Source organism: Callospermophilus lateralis, chromosome 1 (genome assembly GCF_048772815.1).
Source record: "Callospermophilus lateralis isolate mCalLat2 chromosome 1, mCalLat2.hap1, whole genome shotgun sequence".
NCBI classification, from domain to species: Eukaryota; Metazoa; Chordata; class Mammalia; order Rodentia; family Sciuridae; genus Callospermophilus; species Callospermophilus lateralis.
Window position 1 is genome coordinate 103041201 of NC_135305.1, and position 23458 is coordinate 103064658.

General features: G+C 33.0%; 1 protein-coding gene across 1 annotated transcript in view; it reads left to right on the plus strand.

Moving 5' to 3' along the window:
* The window catches only part of Abca13 (ATP binding cassette subfamily A member 13), a 427810-nt gene that overhangs the window by 325027 nt on the left and 79325 nt on the right, over positions 1-23458 (plus strand). The gene's annotated exons all lie outside the window — the stretch shown is intronic.

Consider the following 23458-nt stretch of genomic DNA (forward strand, 5'->3'; position numbering starts at 1 on the left):
TTACTTCTGCATTCTATTCACAATTTTTTTTTCCTTTTCTTTTCTTGCCTAACCTGATTCTGTAATTCCTTCTGAACTGTGTGCTCAATTAGGAGCTTTTCCTCTGAGACCTGGGGACTTTGCTCCTCTTTCTGCCTGTATGTGGTGGCAGCATGTCCTCCTTTTTCCTGAGCTATAATCAGGACTAACATTTGTGGTTTTCTTTCTTCTACAAAGCGAGATTCCCTGCTCCCCACTTTTCTGAGGCTGGATTTGCTACTTGATTCCTGTTCTAAATTTGTCTTAATAGGAAACTTGGTTAACTATCAGACTAAACTCTTAATACTTTTAGCTTCACAACTGTTTTCTAGTTGCTCCTTTTCCACAAGCCACCCATGTGAACCCCCTGTGCATGTCCCCATATCCTAGTCTGTTTTCAATACTGTGCTGCAAGGCCCCGGGCATAGATCTTTTTATTTTCCTACTATAGCAAACTCACTGTAAGTTAATGATACATTTCAAGTTCTATGAAATTATAAAACAAAAGGCTTGTTTTCTGTGCATTCTCTGAAGGTCATTATATGACTATCCACCAAGTTATCATGAAGTTATTTGATTTCATTATCTGTGTACTAGGGATCAGAGAATCATTTCTACATAGATTTGGAGAAAATGTGCTTTAGATTTTTAATTTTTTATGGCTTCAGATATAGTAATTGAATAAAAACAGGTTCAGAAATGTAATCACCCATCAATTAGGTACTTATTTAAATCAACAAATATTCATTGTCTGCCTGTGTTTTGTCAGGAGAATGAAAATTTTCCCCTAAAATTCATCATTTATATTTGCATATCACCTGTCAGTTTAATTTAAAGACCCATACAACTAATTTTATATGTTTTCTCTGTGTCTGCTTGTATGTGTATAAGTGTGGTTGTTTATGTGGAAAGACATATATATGCTTCCAATTCAGATAAGATTTAAAAGATTGTTTCATTTCACTTATACATTTTACTATCCCCTTCTATAACTATGATTAAAAGCTTAAATTTTTCAAATTGATGGGCATGCAATCTCCCTTTTATTTGCACTTCATTGATTCTGTATGAACTTCAACCTTTTGTGTGTATTGTAACTTTTTGTTACTTATAAATATAGGAATTTGTTACATGCTCTGCTGAAATCTAATCTTTTGCATGTTTTCTCTGATTTCTTTTCTTTTCTTTCCTTCCTTCCTCCTCCCTCCCTCCCTCCCTCCCTCCCCCCCCCTCTCTCTCTCTCTCTCTCTCTCTCTCTCTCTCTCTCTCTCTCACCAGGGATTGAACTCAGGGTCACTTAACCACTGAGCACATCTCCAGAACACTTTATGTATTTTATTTTGAGACAAGATTTCACTAAGTTGCTTAGGGCCTCACTGAGTTGCTGAGGCTGGCTTTGAACTCAAATTCCTCCTGCCCCAGACACCCAAGCTGCTGGAATTACAGGTGTGCCTTACCATGCCTGACATGTTTTGCATGTTTTCATATTCCTTTATAGTGGTATCTTGTGTTTTAATTTTGCTTAAAACGTTCATATATAAATTCTTTCTTTCAATGTAGTCCATTTGTTTTCTTTTCTGTGTTATTTATTGCTCTTTGAATATTAAGAAATTCTTCCCTTTTTGAGGTCATGAGGCTTTTCTCCATATTTTATTTTTCAAAGATTTTTTCTTATACTCATGTGTTTATAGAATAGTAGAAATATGTATTTCTAATATAGTAGAAATATAATTTGATTTTTCCCTATATAATTTGTATCTAAAATGTTTTCTCAAAAACATATCCTTGTCCACCAATTGGAAGCAGTTATATTGTGTACCAAAATCTGATATTTAATATGTGGCTTCAAGTTCTTTCGTTTTATGAAGCATCCTACTGTAGGGGAGGAACATAGATCTCTGCTCTTCTCTCCCTTAGTTCTTACATGGGTTCTTTGAATACAAGAACCATATCAATACAAGGAAGATGAACAAGAGAAAAGAAGACAAGTTTTATTCATTTTGTGTGTTCATAGGGATCTTCAGAAAAGTGAGAAGTCTAAAGAAATAGCCAAGAAAATGCCTTTGTGCATTTGAGATCAAGAATGATAAATTTGTGAATGAATGACAGGACAAAAGGATCTCTGGCTGAGGATAGTTAAATCCTAGGGATTCACTAAGAGGCTCTTGGGATTGTAAAACCTAGTGGAAGATTACAGTTGCAGTCATAAGTTTATTTATTCAGGCTCGTTACAATCCCAATGTCCAGTCTTTGATTATACAAGCTACTTTCATGCCCTGGAACAGGAAAGACATCTTTATAGCTTGATAGCTTGTTGCATGTAGGAAAAGACAGGCCACAGGGCCCTTTCTGCAATAACAATTCCTCAGGTGATTTCAGGTGATTTTGAAATTACCAATACACCAATTCAGCATATTTTGGGATGATGTATTCTGAGCTCCTCTAGTACATTGAATTACTTGGTCCTTTTCCTAATTCATTTTTAGAATTGCTTGGAATATTTGGGATACTTGTTTTTAAAATTTTTTTTTATTGGTTGTTCAAAACATTACAAAGCTCTTGACATATTTCATACATTAGATTCAAGTGGGTTATGAACTCCCATTTTTACCCCAAATACAGATTGCAGAATCACATTGGTTACACATAAACATTTTTACATAATGCCATATTAGTAACTGTTGTATTCTGCTACCTTTCCTATCCTCTACTATCCCCCCTCCCCTCCCCTCCCATCTTCTCTCTCTACCCCATCTACTGGAATTCATTTCTCTCCTTGTTTATTTTCCCATTCCCCTCACAACCTCTTATATGTAATTTTGTATAACAATGAGGGTCTCCTTCCATTTCCATGCAATTTCCCTTTTCTCTCCCTTTCCCTCCCACCTCATGTCTCTGTTTAATGTTAATCTTTTCCTCCTGCTCTTCCTCCCTGCTCTGTTCTTAGTTTCTCTCATTATATCAAAGAAGATATTTGGCATTTGTTTTTTAGGGATTGGCTAGCTTCACTTAGCATAATCTGCTCTAATGCCATCCATTTCCCTGCAAATTCCATGATTTTGTCATTTTTTTAGTGCAGAGTAATACTCCATTGTGTATAAAAAAAGTTTTTTTTCTCAGCAAGAGAAACAATAAGAGAGGTAAATAGGGAGCCTACATCATGGGAACAAATTTTTACTCCTCACACTTCAGATAGAGCCTTAATATCCAGAGTTTACAGAGAACTCAAAAAATTAAACAGTAAGATAACAAATAACCCAATCAACAAATGGGCCAAGGACCTGAACAGACACTTCTCAGAGGAGGACATACAATCAATCAACAAGTACATTAAAAATGCTCACCATCTCTAGCAGTCAGAGAAATGCAAATCAAAACCACCCTAAGATACCATCTCACTCCAGTAAGATTGGCAGCCATTATGAAGTCAAACAACAAGAAGTGCTGGCGAGGATGTGGGGAAAAGGGTACTCTTGTACATTGCTGGTGGGACTGCAAATTGGTGTGGCCAATTTGGAAAGCAGTATGGAGATTCCTGGGAAAGCTGGGAATGGAACCACCATTTGATCCAGCTATTGCCCTTCTCGGACTATTCCCTGAAGACCTTAAAAGAGCGTACTCCAGGGATACTGCCACATCGATGTTCATAGCAGCACAATTCACAATAGCTAGACTTTGGGGTACTTTTTTATTGCATACTATTTTAAGAATATAATAGTCTGCATAAGAAGTCACAATATTTGACTGCTAATCAATATTTTGGATATAATTGCATCAAGTTTATGCTATAATTTGAGGAGATACAACTTAATTATGATATTTGTCAACCTTATCTTTGATGGTGATTTGTATAAATACTTGAACCATCTGAAGAACATCATTTAATTATGTTTTGAAATTTGCCTCATAAAATCCTTGCATATCTGCTTTTAATTATTCATCCCAATAAATTTTGCTTCATCAGGAGGTAATTCATCTCTTATTTCTTTTCTTTTCCTTTAAGCTTTTTGTTTCTGGTTAGGTTTTTTTTTTTTTTTTTTTTTTTTTCCTGGCTTGAGATTTTTCTAGCTATCATTGCTAGTGAGTTTATGGGGTTTTGCTTTTGCCCTTTCTCTATCCTTTTGGATACCGCCTCCAGTCTGGCATTTATTCCATGGACCTTTAGGATAGAAACAGGCCTTCTATTGACAGCTTAGGTCTTCATCTCTTGGTTACATACAAAAAAAGAGCCTGTCCCCATTCACTGGTAGCTTGTTCTGATTCTGCTCTGCCAATCCAGCCTGGAAGGTGAGCAACTTCCTACTGACCCATGACACCTTTGCTCAGCCATTTTCGGGAAGATGTTGGGCTCTGCCCTAACCCTAGATTCAGGTAATCACATAATGAACCTGATTTTTGTCCCCTCACAACGCATGTCAATTATGAAGGACTTTTGGTCCCCATTACCTTGGAGGGGGCCAAATCTGTAATTACTTCATGGAATTCAAACCTAGTACTCAACCACTGGTGGTTTTAGATCCTTCTTCCAGCTTTCTGTTTTGTTTTGCATCCACAAAGATGTGCATTTTTATTGTGGTTATTTATTTTAGGTACAAGTTATGTAGAAGTGAAGAAAATGAAAGTCCTTTACTCATAGGTTTTGTGTGTAGTGGAAGAAATTTAAAACATTGTGTCTGTAATTCTACAATGGAATTTTAATTGACTTTATGTTACATTTATGGATCAATTTGGAATGAACTAACATTTTGACAATGCTATGTTTTTCTCTTCCATAAAACATGTATATCTTACTAAAGTCAATAATTTATTTTTAAAAATAAATTTAAAAGTCATTCCTTATATTCTATCTAGAATACAATGCCCTTGTCAGTAATTAATAAAATATTTGTCTCCTTTATCTCTATAGTAATACTTCCAATTTCAGTTCTTCTAGAATTATCAAAGCAATGTTAAATGACAATGCATTTTCTCATTTAATAGTTATATTTCTATTTACTAAATATAATGATTTGAGAATTATTTACATACTGTTCATCAACTAAAATAATCATTATTTTTCAATTTTATTAACATTCCTATAAGGAATATCCTAAATTTATCATCTTAGCATTTATACACATGAATATATTTTATGGCTCTTTTTTGATATATTCATGATTATTTATGTCCTTACCTTTCTACAATAAATTTTATTTATTAAAAGTTTTATTTAATTATTAGAAACTTGTATTTCTTTTCTCTTTTTATATCTGCATATTTGTATTTCTACAAAATAATCTTAAAGTCTTCTTCTGACTTTTTTACTTTGAAAAGTCTGGTATAATGAATTTCTTAGCAATTTAATTTTTTACTATTTATTTTTTAAACTATTAAAAGTCATCTTTCAAATTTGTTCTTCAATTTTTTTCTTCTTTGTATAGCTTTATCTTGATCATAAAACCATAATATATGATATCATTGCTATTAGTCTGTAATGACATATGACTTTTAATTTTGGTTTTTCTCAAAATTTAGAATATTTTTAAATACTCAATAATTTTTTGCTGTCATATTTTTGAAAATATTTTTAAAAAACTATTTTTGAGGTATCATTTGCATATTAAAAAGAACATCTCAATAAATTTTATACAATGAATAAACTTATATAATCAGTATTACCCTCAAGAAACAGAAGACAACTGTTACTTCATGAATGCCTTCCCATCACTTCTCATCAAGGGCAATCCTATTTTGATGTATTTATTTACATTTATTTATTTATTTTAACCCTCTTATTATTATAATTATTATATAATAATTATTATTATATATGGAAATGCTCTAGAAGAGCCCATGAGGTCACCTCAGCCAACACCGGATAATGGCTGCGGTCCCAAAGGAGGTAAAAGGTTCCAACAATATCCCATTCCCTTTTTAAAATTCCTTGTTTTTCTCTAGCTCTTGCATATAAGAGAAAACACTGGACTCTTGAGTTTCTGAATGTGGCTTATTTCAATTAAGAGTATATTACTTGGGCTGGGGATGTGGCTCAAGTGGTAGCACGCTGGCCTGGCATGCGTGCTTCCCGGGCTCGATCCTCAGCACCACATACAAACAAAGATGTTGTGACCGCCAAAAACTAAAAAATAAATATTAAAAAAATTCTCTCTCTCTCTCTCTCTCTCTCTCTCTCTCTCTTCTCTTTAAAAAAGAGTATATTACCTTTTCCAACCATTATTAGCAAGTGACATAATTTCATGTTTTATGGCTGAATAAAAATTCACTGTATATATATATCACATTTATTTTATCTGTTCATCTGTCAATGGACACCTAGGCTGGTTCCATAACTTGGCCATTGTGAACTTCACAGGTGTAAACACTGGAATGAAGATATCACTATATTATCCTGACTTTAGTTGTTTTTGATAAATATCTGGGTTATGTGGATCCATTCCTACTCTTGAGCCCTTGTCATATAGCTCCCAAAAGTGGTTGTACTGAATTGCAATTATATGGGCCAACATTATAGTTTATAATCTGGCAGATACACACCACCCACACCCACCCACCCACACACACACACACACACACACATATTATATACATATATATGGTAAAGAGACCCCAATTCTATAGGCTCTTTTTTCATGCTCGTAATTGTTTCTTTTGCTGTGTAGAAACTTTTAAAATTTGATGCTATTCCTTTACTGGTTCTAGGTTTATTTCTTGAGGTATAAGAATTTCATCAAGGAAGTTGCTGCCAGCACCTATATGTTGTAGTGTTGCTCCCAGGTTTTCTTCTTGCAGTTGCAAAGTTTCTGGTCTAATTCCTAGGTCTCTGATTGATTTTGAGTTGACTTTTGTGCAAGATGAGAGATAGGGATCTATTTTCATTTATTATTAATCAAATGGACCTAACATCTGTGGAATATTTAATCCACCAACGACTGAATTGACTTTCTTTTCAGTGGCACATGGAACCTTCTTTAAAGCAGACCATATTTGAGGACACAAAGCAAATCTTAGCAAATACAAAAAAAAAAAAAAAAAGTCCCTAGACAAATCTTAGTACTTATCAGATCATAATACAATGCAGTTATCAGATCATAAAAGAATGAATTTAGAAATAAATAACAAGATAAAAATCAGAAACCATTTTAACAGATGGATATTGAATAGTGCACTTTTGAACAGTGAATGGATCATAGAAGGAATCAGTGGAGAAAAAAAAAATCTCTGAGAAACAACAGAAATACCATATATCAGAATCTCTAGGACACTTTGAAAATAGTCCTAAGAGGAAAGTTTATAACATTCAGCCTGCATAAAATAATGAAAATAGAAACAGATCCAAAATAAACAATCTGTCATATCTCAAGGCACTAGGAAAGCAAGAACAAACTAATTCCAAAAGAGTAGAAGACAAGAAGTAATTAAGATCAGAGCTGAAGTTAATGAAATTAAGAAGTAAAAAAAAAAAAAAATGTCATCCAGGTGAGGTGGCACATACCTATAGTCCTGGCCACTTGGGAGGCTAGGACAAGTGCATGGTGAGTTCAAAGTCAACCTCACCAAAAGTGAGGCAATAAGCAATTCAGTGAGACCCTGTCTCTAAATAAAATACAAAATAGGAATGGGGATGTGGCTCAGTGGTTGAGTGCTCCTGAGTTCAATCCCTGGTATCCCTACCCCCATGCATAAAACAAAGCAAAACAAAACAAAACAAAACAAAAAACAACAATGCCACATTACAAAAGATCAATAAAACAGAGAATTAGTTCTTTGAAAATATAAACAAGATTGATATACATTATTTTGATATTTTTAAATGTAACAGTATATTAAGGCAAATGTTCTTGCAACTAAAATTCAGAAAAAAAAAAAAAAAACAAACTAGAACTTTGACAGTATTGACTTGGAAACCATTCTGTATGTCCCAGTTTGGGCCACACTCTTCCCATTCAAATGACCATGGTTCTGTCACCCAATAATGAATCAATTGCAAGATATCACCATTAGCTTATTTATAAAAAGAATTTGATATGATCTCTAATTCTCCCTCTCAAACTTCACAATCCCCCCACCTGCCATCCTTTATTTCCATATGATCTAACTATTGAAGAACCTGGGCCATTGGACTTGGAGAGTTGCCCGAGTGCATAGTCATGATGAAGTTTAGCATGTTTCTCTGTCCTCTCTATTTCTTGAAAGTTCAGTTGGATCCAGAGATTTATTCTGGCTCAGTTTCAAACCTTTGACTTGTCTAAATAGGACAGATGATCTCTTCCATCAAGAGACACATAGTATATATTTCTTGTTGTTTGTTTGATGCTTTGGTGAATTAATTGCCAATTGGTGATATTTTAATTCTAGTTTTTCTTTACTAGCTAGAATAATTTTATGAGTAGATACTTGAACTGTATTTTATTTGGTCACCTAGAGGAAAGAGACAAGATATATTTGGACAAATTTTTTTTTTATTGTTTTTTATTTTCTGTTTTTTTTTTTATTGTGTGTGTGTGATAATCAATTGATTTCTAGTCATTCTCAGAAAGTACATAATTCTGGATTTGTTCTGATGGAATTAGAAAATATCACAAACGTTATCTTGTGATTTCTTATCTGTTTTATCTTTAGGATCTCTCTTGTCCTTCCTCTCCCCATCTTCCTCTGGTTGTTTCCTCGTTCATATTCTAGAAATAATAATAATTTATACATTTGAATGAAGGCTCAGTGATATCCCAGTTTTTCCAGCAATAGGTATGTAATTGTCATGTAAGAAATATCTCTTTTCCTAACTTACATGAAAAAAGTTGCATATCTGAAAACAAATCTATTTTACTCCAAATGCTAGTTCATAGCTAATGACTGCTGTCTGTGGTCTGTGAGTAGGGAATGCAGTTATACTTTTGTAGTCTATGTCAATATATGAAAAACAACTTTAAGAACTAGGTATTATCTAGAGCAAAAACATAATTTATTTGTTGAGTGAGTATTTGAGATTTATATGTATAAAGCCAGCATGCTGCTTAATATTCTAAAAGAGAAGCACACTGTATGGAATAGAATTTCTCTTTGGTGTTATGTTGTGGATTTTTCCCTGTTGTCATAGAGATAAGAAGTAAGAGTTTTTTTATTGATTGAGGAAGCATTTTATTTTTATTTTTCTAACTTCCTTATGTACAAATACATATGGACTGAAAAGTCTAAACTTTAAAAAGAATAAAAAAACAGGTTTATTTTTCCATATCTGGAAGAGTGACTCTCTCCTTTATTATTCCATTCCATCATTTGTAAAATAATTGGAAAATGAAATTCAAATAACTGCTCTTGAAAGGAAGAATAAATTTGCATCCACATAATGGTCCACGAGTCCCTTATTATGCTACATATCTGTGTAATTAGTTTAATTATAACTAAATCACACTTGCATTAATTATATTTTTAACCTTGATTATTTGTAATGTTAATTGCACATTGGTATTCAAGGAATTAAATAGGTAATTAGAAGCACAATGGAATTTTTAACTGCTTTGAGAGCTGGAATATACCTTCTTGCCCATGAAGCTCATAACTGATTGCTACTTAATTGAAACACATCAACTCAGTCATTTATTATATTAAGGTTTATTTTGTCTCTTCTCTGAGGTTATATTATATAAAAGTGTTCTTTTTGCTTTCTTGTTTAGTTTACTAATTTCTGTGAACACATATTCTCAAACTTGAGAAAATGAATATGTACAATGAAAAGAACTCATTGCAAAAGGTCTGATTTTGTTTAGAGTATTTCATAAGTTCCTGATATGATAGTGTTCACAAATTGACAAGACTTCTGTCCCAAAATCCCATGCATTTTTATTTTGTCATTATAGTGATAATATTTTGGATTAGGATTGCCATAGGTCAAGACGTGTACTGCCCAGTTGGTCACTTTCCACTCCTCTTTATTGATTCCTTTACTGGCGCTCTGAGGTGTTCAGGTTAACTGGTGGATCTGGAAATCATTGGAATCTGCAGCCCGTGGATCAAATAAATGCTAATCATAATGGTCATGATTTACTGTGACTCTATATTATTTACCAAAGCATTAATTCGGGATTCTACGGTTTTGATCTTATTTCATAATCCCAATGATCTTGGGTCAAGGATGCCATCCTAAGTTTATTGACAATGAATCTAAGAATAGGAGAATTGTACCATTTGCCAAAGTCAAACTTCTAAAGACTGGTGGAGGGTTTCAATCCAATTAATTTATTTTTTTCCAACTCTAAACCACATGTTCTTCCCAACTTTTCCCCCCTCCCTTAAAAGAGAAAATTCTCCAAATAGCCACTTTGTATAAGAGAGAGGACATAAAATGTGTGAAAAGGAACAGAAAAATATATTATAATGCAAGTTGTCACATACCAAAACAACATGTATCTCTATAATAAATGTTGTTGTGATTATCTTTGCTTAAAAATTCAAACACTCATAAACTGGGTTAAAAATGACTTTTAAATTACAGTACTTAGAGTGGCATTTAGATAAAACAATGGCAATCTGCCAAATAAAAACAAAATAAAAATACATAAACATATTAATATTCTTTGAAATAGAAGTTAATAAGAAAGTATATTTAAGGCAATAACTTTGCATTTAAATGGAACCACCATTTGACTCAACTACCCACTCCTTGGTCTATACCCAAAGGACTTAAAATCAGCATTCTATAGTAACATAAACATATTAATGTTTATAGCAGCTCAATTCACAATAGCTGAGCTGTGGAAGCAACCTAGATGCCCTTCAATAGATGAGTGGATAAACTGTGATATGTATACACAATAGAATATTACTCAGCATTAAAAGATAATAAAATTATGGTATTTGGAGGTAAATGGATGGAGTTGGAGAATATCATGCTAAGCAAATAAGCCAATTCTAAAAAACCAAAGGCCAAATGTTCTCTTTGATAAGTGGATACGGATCCATTTTTGGTGGGAGGGGGGCATAGGAAAAATGGAGGAACTTTGATTGGGTAAAGTAATGAAAGAGGAGGGAAGGGGTCATTAGGGCAGGAAAGATGGTGGAATGAAAAGGACATCATTACCCTAGGTACATGTATGACTGCAAATATGGTGTGATGCTACATTGTGTACAACCAGAGAAATGAAAAGTTGTGCTGCAATTGTGGACAATGAATTAAAATGGATTCTGCTGTCATATATACCTCAGATTTTATATGTGAAATACATACCATGAAAATGTCCAAGATAAACTCTCAGAAAATTAGAAAGTGAATGAGAGGAAATAAGTAAACGAAAGACCTTAGCTTTTTACTCTTATTATCCAACAATTAAAGAAATAGAATATATATGAAGAATGTGATTAATATTATCAACAAATAAATAAATTTGAACATGGTACAGAAATCATATAAAAGTCTATTTACGAAGTTTTAGAATAATTCTCATTAAAACAAGCAACAAGTAATATAGTATCAACATTATTATTTAGATTTTTCAATTAAGAAGTAATTTTAACTAAGGTGGCTGGATCCTCTCAAATAAATAAATATACTCAAATCAATAGCTCTTCACATGCCATCAATATCAGGAGATATAATGGAAAGACAATTACAACAGCATATTTGCACACACATGAAGTTCCTATGAATAACGTTAGACAGAAATATGGTCTTTCTCTGTACTATAATATAGATAACCTTTTTAGAATAATAGATATAATTGATTAAATAGTGGTGTATATACATATTGCTGAATGGAAAAAATTAATAGTCTTTTATTCTCCACCAAATTTTATAAAGTAATGTAGTTGCTATCGAAGAAGGTCGGAGGATATTTAACACAGAAATTCTGAATAAATAGGTGTGTCTAATCATGATATTTGGAAAACCAACAGATAGCTAATTGCCCTAAGATATATTTTAATGCACTGTATTGATAAATAGTGACTTTCTGATTAGATAACTTAATCAATTGGATAGGAGAAAGAGACAATAAAAACAAGGTGATTTATTAATTATACATTTGTTCAAAAGAAAAAGGAGGAAAATAAGTTGCTAAGTTTTTCTAAAACCAGGGTTTACTGTGACTCCCCAAAAATTAGAAACCATGTTAATAAACATTGTTTATTCAATGAGGACATTTAAAACATTCAATTATTTTGAAACTCAAAACATAGAATATGGGTATATTTAAATGTGCAATTTAAGATTTTCCATAAGTCAAGACATTAAAATTTAAAAATAATAGCAAAAATTAAATAAGATGGTGTTTATAGACAACATGTAAAATAGTTTATAAAGTGATAATGAACAGGCAATGACAATAAAAAGTGGACATAAGACATAAGAATTGAACACTATGAAAAAATGAATAATCAAATGCCAAAAATACTTGTCATTATTAATATAAAAAAATTTGAACCAAACAATAGAGGTATGTATTTCATGAAGAATAGCAAAATAGACACTGCTCTACGAGTCTCTTTGGAACATAAATAATTATAACTTGACTGGAGTTCAGCTTGACAACATGTATAATAAGTGTTTGAACTATTAATATACCTATAGAAATTTATGACTAGAAAAATAATTGAAACTTGAGTAAAAATTTGAGTGAAAATATATTAATTCTAATCTTACTTATAATAGCAAAATGTTGGAAGATATTATGCTTCTACTATGTATTTGGTAAGCACATTGATTACAAAATTTTACCATGAGGTTACTTGATATTTAATGTATTTAGGTAGAAGACCACAATAACTGAAACATGTGCCTATAACAGATAAAAATTAAGCAAAATTTCTTTATAAGTGCTTCTCACTTCTCTGGTGCCACAAGAAAGAAGGGAATTCCTATGTGTTGTGAAATAGGAAAATGCTGATGAAGCAGAGCAACTTCTTGGGCTCATGCTGTGTTTGCTAAGAAAGGGGCAGATCAGATGTGGGTTTGTGTAACTGAGATTAAGCTCTAATGTCCCTGAGAGTGGAGGACCTACTGAAGGGTTATACTAATCTGAACCCTATATAAAACTAGGATCATTGAAGATCTGCATTTGTATTGAAATATCTTTACATGGGCATAAACGATGCAGAGAAAACTTGTTAGTTTCAGTTGAGTTTCAGAGTTTAAAAGAAAAGGTCTCCCCTGGAATCTTGAAACTTTGTTCTTAAAACTGTCTACGGGTTGAGGGTTTAAATTTAACTACGTGGGGTCAAGGAGCTGTACCTTCCCCTACCCAAGCATATAATAAAGATGGGCTTGAGGTCATTCCACAACGTATACGTATTTCTAAGTATGTGTTACATGATAAATATGTATACTTTTTATTTGTAAATTAAATGAGTGAATTTTACATAAACTGGATTCAGACCCCATTAGAACCTATGAAAAGAAAGTACAAATCTTCTTTGAAAGGATGCTCTTACAACCCTTATAGAGGACTTTCAATTAAATGAACAAAGATGCTCATTAAAATAAACGGCTGTCCTCTATGGATATAAGTTAATATTTACAACAAAAGGGAGTATTTTCACACCAAGATTGCAATGTAAGAAAACTATAGTCACAAGGTTGTACAAAGCATGTTATGTGATAGAAAATTTGAAAAAACTCATGCTTTCTAAGACTGAAAAAGATGGTCATTGAAATTAAAAAGAAAACCATAATGATTATGTCAAAAAGAAATGATACACTGCTACATAAAAGATAATGCAAGTGAGATTATGTGAAATGTGGCAGATAGAAAAAGTCCAACATAACTCTAATTAGATTTCTCAACAAGAGAATGGAAACAATGAGAAAGGGGCTGAGAATATCCTAGGGTTAGTGAAATAGATGATTCCTTGGAATAAAAAGCATTATATTTCTATAGCATAAAGAGTAAGATGATAGTCATACCTAATTATAAAGCTGAAAATTCCAAAGACAATTTTTTTTTTTTTTTTTTGGTATCTGGGATTGAAATCAGGGGCACGTGACCACGGAACCATATCCTCAACCCTATTTTGTATTTTATTTAGAGACAGAGTCTTACTGTGTTACTTAGTGCCTTGCTGTTGCAAAGGCTGGTTTTGAACTCATGAGCCTTCTGCCTCAGCCTCCTGAGCCATTGGGATTACAGGTACAAAGACAATTTTTTAAAATAAAGATGGAAGAAAAGACATCATTATACTTATGCATGTTCAAAACATTAGCTACTAGCCATTTCTGGTATTTAAAATTATATTTGAATACATTAAAAATAAATAAAATTATAAATATAGTTTTTCAGCATCACTAGATACAGTTCAGGAGCTCACTACCTGTTTGACAGTGCAGATACAGACCACATCCACTATTACAGAAAGTTCAATGCAGTAGCACTGAATTAGACCAAAGGTCAACTTCTTAGCACCAAGAGTATAAACAGAATCCAATGGAATAATATCAGATATAAAAATGCATTGATATGTTAGCAGTGTTATATCTTTTTAAAAATTTTTAAAATTTGTTTTAATTAGTTATACATGACAGTAGAATGCATTTATGCGCTTTGATATGTCATTCATAGATGAGATATAATGTCTCATTTTTCTGAGTGTACATGTGGCAGAATCATATGGGTCATGTAATCACATATATACAAACAGTGGTAATGTCTGTTTCATTCTATATCTTTCCTATCTCCATATCTCTTCCTCTCCCCTCCCATCACTTCCCTCTACCTAATCTAAGGTAATGCTATTCTTCCCTAGTGCCCCCAGCCCCACCTAATTGTTAATTAGCATCAGCATATTAAAGAAAATATTCTGCCTTTGGTTTTGTGGGATTGGATTATTTCTCTTAGCATGATATTCTCCAACACCATCCATTTACTGGCAAATAACATAATTTCACTTCAAAGCTGAGTAATATTCCTTGAGTATATATACCACATTTCAGCAGTGTTATATCTTGGTGGAAAATTATAGGTAATTTTTATTTGTCTCTTATTCCTGACTATATTTTCCATATCTTTTATCAGGATCTTATATTAGAATATGAGACAATTAAATAGTGCACAATACAAAAACCATTCTAAGATATAAACTTTTGTCTTCGTATTTTCAGGAGCTTACTCTATTTTAAAGTACACAACTGGGAAAGACTTTAGCCTTGTTTCTTCCTTTCTTAAATGACCACCATTATAGAATTCACATAAGTGATAATTATTAACTGCTTTAACACCACCAAAATGCTAAGTATGATGGCCATAATACTTAGGTATTTATTAATTACTTTATATAAACCAATGTAGCACATATATAAAAATTACATAGAACACATTTATTGCCTCTACTCTTTAGACTAACATGGAACACAAATTAGAGTAATTTAAGTTATAACCTCACTAACTAGGGGCTACTTGACAATTTGTTTTTCTCCCATTTTAAATTAAATGACATTTTAACAACACTAATACAGAGTTAGGAAAATAATGAAGGAAAATCTTCTGTAATTTTAATTAAAAGTGATTTTCATTCTTATAGTCCCCAGTTTTGAAAAAATTCTAGCTATGTATGTATGTATATGAGTGTATATGTATGCATCATAATTTATCTGCACATATGCATGTGTGTACTTAGTTGCATACACACTCATATGTTTGAAGTAATGATATAGTTTCTCATGCATTTCACCCAACTTTCAATTTACATAACATTATATATTTTCAGTACTTCTGTACAGTCTTCATATTAATGTCTACCTTATGTACTGCATCATTTCTTTTTCCCATATTCTCATGTGATTTTTCCTTTCTTGGAACACAGTACCACCTAGTTGAAAAACTATTGTTCTATCAATGACATTGGTGTCTATTCTATGATATGACTAAAATATAGCACAGGATACAAACCAAGAGAAGGCATCTGTGTTTGACTCTAAGCATTAACTTCAGTGGACATAATGGAGAACATCCCTGTACATTGTGTTCATTACTGATGCTGTCCCAGACTTTCAGGGGAAGCTTCCAGAATGTGGCATGTAAAAAGGTGTTCTCGAGTTGAGACTGGATATTCTCAGTTTTGCATATATGCTACTTGCTCATGTTTGCTTCATGTCTGCAAACATATTGCCTGAGGCATGTATCTGTCATCCAGGATATTCTCCATATCTCTTAAAGACTGACATGGTTAATGCACATATTGGATTGTGGTTTCTTTTTAATGGAAAATATTTTGTGTGTATAGCAACCTGCTCACATCTCATAGCTAGTGTGTAGTCTAACTTCCTCTCATTGCAACTTTATCCTATACCAATAAATATCTTCCTGCGTTCCTATTACTGATGTGCCAGTATAATTAAATCATTTTGGGTAATCAATTTCATTACAAAGTGCTATTAGAAAAATTCTGAAGGTCCCATGGCAAAGAAATGTCCCTAAGCATTTTGTTAATTAAAGGATAATGTTCACTGAAGAGGGATATTGGAACCAATTCATTCCCTTCCTAGACATTAAAATATGAAAGCCAAGTTGAGGTCTTGGCTTATTGTAGACCAAGAATCTGTATATTTATAATACTCTTCCAATCTTTAATGACTAGAAAAGGCTACTGGGAATGCGGGATGATAGGAAACACCAACATGAGACATTTTAATTATGGACAAAGGTTTTTAAATGTCAAAAGCAATCTCAAAGTTATAGCTAATACATTTTGCTGTCTGAGAGTTCAGGTGTCAACTTCTAATCTTCAGTTAGCATTAGCATGTTGTCTAAGCTCCAGAGCACTTCATGGAAAGTCTTCTTTGTAAGACCTTATCTCTATTTCAGATGTTACCATCACTTACTAACTAAGCTGTCCCCCTCCACCAATGTGCAAGTCCTCTAATATGATGAGGTTTCTGAATGCCCTTGTTGGACATAGTTTCTATAGTCCCCATTTCCTTTCTCCTCAGAGTCAAACTCTTCATCAATGCCAAGTATGCATGAATCTACTGATATTCAGAAAGGTAGAATTTCATTACTTTGTCTTGGTACTGAAACTTAGCCACAACTCTATCAAAATATCAAGTTGTATTTCATGTTTTCACTGGTAACTTTGTTGGACTGTAAACTCTCTATAGATGTATTCCATGTCGTCCTTTTGTATCCATGAGGGATAGTATTCAGGATGCCCCAAGATACAAGAATTTGCTGACCCGCAATTTTTTACAATCTGCCTTTCGTATCCATGAGTTCAGCATCTGTAGATTTAGCCAATGGAGGGTTACATGCTATGTAGTTAGGTCTACGATCCCCATTTGGTTGAAAACATGGAGGTAAAACTCACAGATACAGAGGAGTCAACTATTTTAGTTAAATCAGTAAACAATTCACACATTTATTTTGCAGGTAAAGAATCTGTGGCCAGAGAGGTAAAAAGCCTAGATTTGGTCATATAGTTTGAAGTCAGTAGCAACTAAATCTTCTCATTGTCAGCACTCTTTCATCTCTGTTTTTAACCTTTAACATTTATGAAATAAGTAAAAGATAAACATCTGGTCTGGCCAGGCTGATGATCACTCTCAGGTCCCAGCTTCATTTTCAGCGATGAAGACTAGTTAGGAGACTGGCTGTTTGCTTAGTGTAACTATACTATGATTGAATGATTCTAACATATTTCAGAGTCATTATTTATCTCATTCTAATTCTAAAGACTTGGGCTCCCTATGTGAAATATAAATACACATGTCATGTCAAGGGCAACAGTTTGGTGTTAAATGTCCCCACAGTGCCTTCATATGAAAGGCTTGGTTCCCAGGTGGTACTTTTCTAAGATGGTAGCATCTTTAAAAGATATAACCTAGTGGGTGTTCCCTAGGTCATCGAGGGTGTTCCCTTGAAGGGGAATGTGGGGGAAATGCATTCTGAAAGAAAATAAATATCTGACTGCTTTCAAAAACTACAAACAAACAAACAAACAAAAAACAACACACACACACACAAAAAAAAAAAACGCCAGCTAATGAACAAAACACCACTTTGTTGTTTAACATCTCACAGGAACAATTAATATTATTGAAAATCCAATTTCCAAGATGTCTTTTGATGATTGGAGGTGAGATGACTTTCAGTGAGATTTTCATTTTCAGTTATTCAAATGTTTTTGTGTCTACCTTGTATGATTTATTTATAACTGTACTGAAATGCTTCCTCAAATCAATAGGGGTATTTATCCAAGGTAAAAATTCCAAGGTAAAAATTTACCCAAGGTAAAAAAATTGTTTTTTGTTTATGAATCAATCCTTGGTAGAATTTTATCATATTTGGAAAAAAAGAGTGAGAGAATTTCAAAAGCAAGGCACTAAGCAACTCAGTGAGATCTGTCTCTAAATAAAATAGAAAATAGGGCTGGAGATGTGGCTTAGGGATCAAGTGCCCCTGAGTTCAATCCCTAGTACCCATCCCCCAAAAAAAGAGTAAGAGAATTTAAGTGTGTATTTTTTTAAAAAATATCCATTTATCCCAATATTATTTATGTAATAGTCTATTTCTTCTTTACGTAAAGTGACTCATTTACCACATAAGGTATTAGTGATGTTTATATATACTCAAATGCATTTGTGTGCTTTTAATTTTTTAAGTTAACTCAAAATTTGCTTACATTTTCTGAAAGTAAGGCTACTACATTTTTAAAAACCATACAATGATTTTATAAAAAGACAAGTGCCTTCATCATTAGTTATCACAATTTTCCTACATCAAAACATAGATCAATATAAAGGAGTTTAAGAACATTGAAAATTTTGCAAGATTGAGCTTCTCTCTCACGAGTGTTGCCGGACTTTCCACTTACTACATTTTTCTCTTGTGACTTGACTGAATTTTAACATATCGTTTTAGTCAGCTTTTTCACTGCTGTGGCTAAAAGACCCAACCAGCACAATTACAGAGGGGGAAGATTTTATTTGGAGACTCACAATTTCAAAAGTTTCAGTCCATGGACAATAGGTTCCATTCCTTGGGGCTTGAGGTGAGGCAGAATATGGCAGAAGAGTATGGCAGAGGGAAGCAGCTCACACAAAGACCAGAAAGCAGAGACTACTCTCCAGATACAAAATATATACCCCTAAGCATGCCCCCAATGAACCACTTCCTCTAGCCACACCTCATCTGCCTTGGGTTACCACCCAGTTAATACCAGTAGGAATCAATTTACTGATTAGGTTAAGGCTATAATCCAATAATTTCTCCTCCAAACTTCCTTGCATTGTCTCACATGTGAGTTTTGGTGAACACTATATCTCAACCATGACACATCCTGCACATTTCTTATTATGTTTAGCCCTTCACATTTTACATCATTTTTGATACTTCTATGACTAATCTTGTTCCTCTATTGTATAGTTAATTGGTTTTTGTTCATCTACATACAAGAAAGCTGTTTAATATTGTTTTTTAAACTTTTGACCAAATACTTTATTAAATTTTTTATTTGATTAATTCTTTCTTATCGTAATAACTGTACTTTCAAGACAAACATAAATGATGTTATTACTTCCTAATTTCATGCATATATATGAAATATATATCCATATCTATATGGGATTATGGTTTATATAAATAATATCCATACGTTAACCCTGATTAATATATGGATATAATATATTTATGTATATGTGTGTGTGTGTGTGTATGTGTGTGTGTGTGTGTATTTGTTAGGGCTGCTTTTGGTTTTTGTTTTGTTTTGTTTTTTCTAGGTTGAGGACCAAACTCAGGGCCTGTACATGCTAACCAGTGCTCTGCCTCTGAGCTAAATACCCAATCCCTATTTATATACATTTTAAAATAATCTTACTTGATTAACTTTACTAGAATTTGCAGAATAATGATTATAAACTAAAGTTGGAATTAATATTTTTACCAAGTTCTGTCTTTTGCAGAATTTATACTTAATGAATTAATGCTGATTTCCTCTGGTAATCCAAAATTGTGAAGTTTTATTTTTCAGTATTGGATAATGAACCCCAGGCCTCACCACATCCTAGGCAAGCACTCTACCACTGAACAACATCCCCAGCCCTTTTTATTTTATTTTGAAGCGGGTCCTCTCTAAGTTGCCCAAACTGTCCTGAAACTTGCAATCCTCCTGCCTCTGCCTCCCCAAAAACTGAAATTATAGGTGGGTACCACTGCACCCAGCTAAATTATGAATGTTAATTAATAATTCTGTGTATCATTTGAACTAATTTAAAAGGAATACGTATGGAATTTATTTTAAAAACAATGAATGTATAAACTAGGAATATACACACACCTGAGTTAACTCAGAATTTAATATATATAGGATTATGGTTTCTGTAAATAACATCCTTAGTTGAGCCCTGAAGTGCTATGACCTTTTTATTTCTTCCTTAAATTTTTGCAGTTCATTGTCTTTGTTCATTTGCTCTATTTCCTGTGGATTAACTCTCCTTTACAATCCATTTAAGCACACCATTTAATCTATCAATTTGATTCTCTTGAAGAGATCATGAGTGTCTGCAGCCTTTGCTCCAGACTGTCTCTCTTCAGGTCAGCTGTGCAGTTGCAATTCATGTGACCTTCAGTTGTCACTCTGGGAGTTTTCTTGTTCTCTCTTAATTAATTTTATATTTCCTGATTCAATGTTTTCTCTCTTGGTTTACCTTGTATTGTAATTTTAATTTTTTTAAGAACAAGCACTATGGGCTGGGGTGATGGCTCAGTGGTAGAAGGCTTGCACATGAGAGGCACTTGGTTGGATTCTCAGCATCGCCTAAAAAATAAATAAATACATAGAATAAAGATATTTTTAAAAAGTGAAAAAAACAAGCCCCCAAACCTTCATAAACAAATAGGAAGTAAGTTCCTTGAAAACAGTATTCTGAAACTATCTTTCTCTCTCCATATCTGTTGGGTAGTTTGGATAGAAAATTTTAGTTGAGAATTCATATTCCTAAATTCATTTAAATGAATTTTTTCATTATGAATTTAGGATTGCCTTTGAGAGATTGAGTACCATTATAACTTGATTAGTTTTTATCTGGAAGCATTTAGGATCTTTGTCTCTGAGTCTTTTAAAAATAATTTTATTAGTGCATTATAGTTATACATCACATCAGATTCATTGTGACATAATCATAAGTGCATGCAATATAATTTGCTCCACTTTGGTCCCCAGTACTTCCTCTCTCCCTCCCTCCCCTGATCCCTTCCTCTACTTTATTTTTTTCCTTCTATTTTAAATTAAGGCTTTGTACATGTACATAACGGTAAAATTCACTGTGGTATATTCATATCTGTACACAGAACAATTTGATCCTTTCCTTGAATTTCATGACTGTGTGCCTTGGCGGCTGTCTTCAGCTCTTCTCCTTCCTTCTTTCAATATATTATGCTTGGCTTTCTATGGGTCCAAGTGTACTTCCTTTGGTTTTTAAGAGGTGTTTTGGCTATTTTATAATTTTCTCACATTGTGTTCTCTAATCTGATTTTATTCATTCATCTTCTATTATTCTGTTATTGTGTCCCCTAGAACTTTAAAAAAAAAAAAAGTCTCTTCAGTTTTCAACCTCTTTATCTTTGGGCGACTTACTTTCTGGAAGATATTCTCAAATTTACCTTTCAAATATTTATTGAACATTTAATTTTAATCATTTTTTAAATATTTCAAAAGTTCTTTGTTATCTCTTTGATTATCTATTTTTTAAAAAATTGGTATTCTATTTTTTTGTAAATGCAATATTACTTCATACTCCTTTAAATATTATATTATCTTTTAAAGTAGTCTCTTTGATTTACTTCTGCTACCTCCAAGTTTGTGGGTTTTTAAAATGGTGCTTCTGCCATATATATCCTATAATTAACTAATACTCCATGATTATTCACTTCTACTTAATATCTGAACATTAAAACTTTAATGACAATTGAGTATATGGCTAGGGCTTATTGACTGGTTTTACTGTTGGGCAAGACATCATTTTGATATAATTTGGTGAAGTAATATTCATGTTTAATCTCTTTCAATTAGATATTTAAATTTACTAATTAAAAAATACCTTTGCAATTTCAGTGATTCAGGTGTCTGAGCTAGGAAGATTCCAAATTCAAGGCCATTCTTAGCAATGTAGTGAGGCACTAAGGGACATAGTGACCCCTTCTCAACATTTAAACAAACAAATAAATAAAGGGCTGGAGATGTATCTCAGTGTTTAGGTGCCCCTTGGTTCAATCCCCAGTACCAAAACAAAACAAACAAACAAAACAAACAAACAAACAAAACAAACAAACAGATAAAATAAAACTCTTTGCATTGCCCTTGTGGCCCAGTTGGTCATGTTGTATCCCTTTGAACTTTCCAAAAGTTTGAACTTCCAAAAATAAGAGTGAAACTTTTTTTTTTTTAAAGAGCTCCAAACAATTGAGTCTAAGTATTACTAGGTTTTCCTTTTTGCTCTTCAGTGTTGATAATAGGTTTTTGGATTTTAGATGTATGTCATTACTAAATTATTATATTTGCTTTATTCACTCTTTTCAAGGAGATACATGTATTGTATATTCATGGTTTATTTAAATTTATGTCTATTTAAATTTGTTTCTGTACTGACCATCAGCTTTCTCATTCAAGTTGACAATGTTTAATTCACAACTGTAAAATTATTCTTGCTTTAGCATTTTTTTCTTTTTTTTTTAATGTAGAGTAAATAAGGTAGGGAGACATATGCTCTGATTCTCAGAATATCAGACGACAAGTATGGATTGCCTTCCAATATGAAAGATAGAATTGTTTCGGCACTATTGGCTCACAACATTCACCTCAAAAGCCTCTGGACCTTGCTCCACTGTCTCCTGACAGTCAGCAGGCAATGGAGGCTTTAGAGCTAGCCTCCCTGTGCTTCCCCAAGTGTATGTGTTGTATGTTCTCTTGTCCAAAGTAAACCAACAATGAGCCAGAAAACAGAAGCCATTAAAATATTTGTAAGAATCATCAAGGCTTAGTAGTATTTTCGTTTTTTTCTTTCCAATCTAGTGACCCTTTCTCAACATTTAATCATAAATCTATTTTTTTTCCCTTAAATTCAAGAAAATAAGTTTGGATTCTTTCAATGTTAAATTTCTTTATTTTAACCTATTGCTTATTGTTCTCATCCCTGGAGACCTCTTGCTCTGTCATGTTAAGTTCTATCCCTGTCATTTCTTCTCTTGGATTTTGTGTTTCTATTTCATTGAGATCTATTCATTTTGCATTCTGCTGGAAGTACCTACCTACTTTCTGAATATTCAAATCTATGTTATTATTGGATCTTTACATTTTATTCCTACCTGCTATTCAGTATTATTTGGGGGACTGCTATCAATAGAAAAAAATGTGCCCTTTCATTAGGAACCTCTTTGTCAGCAGCAGAGGTGGGAAGTGTTTGCCCATTGTTGGTAGTTGCACACTGAATTCAGAACTACAGCATTTTGTCTAGTGGACAAGCACGGTT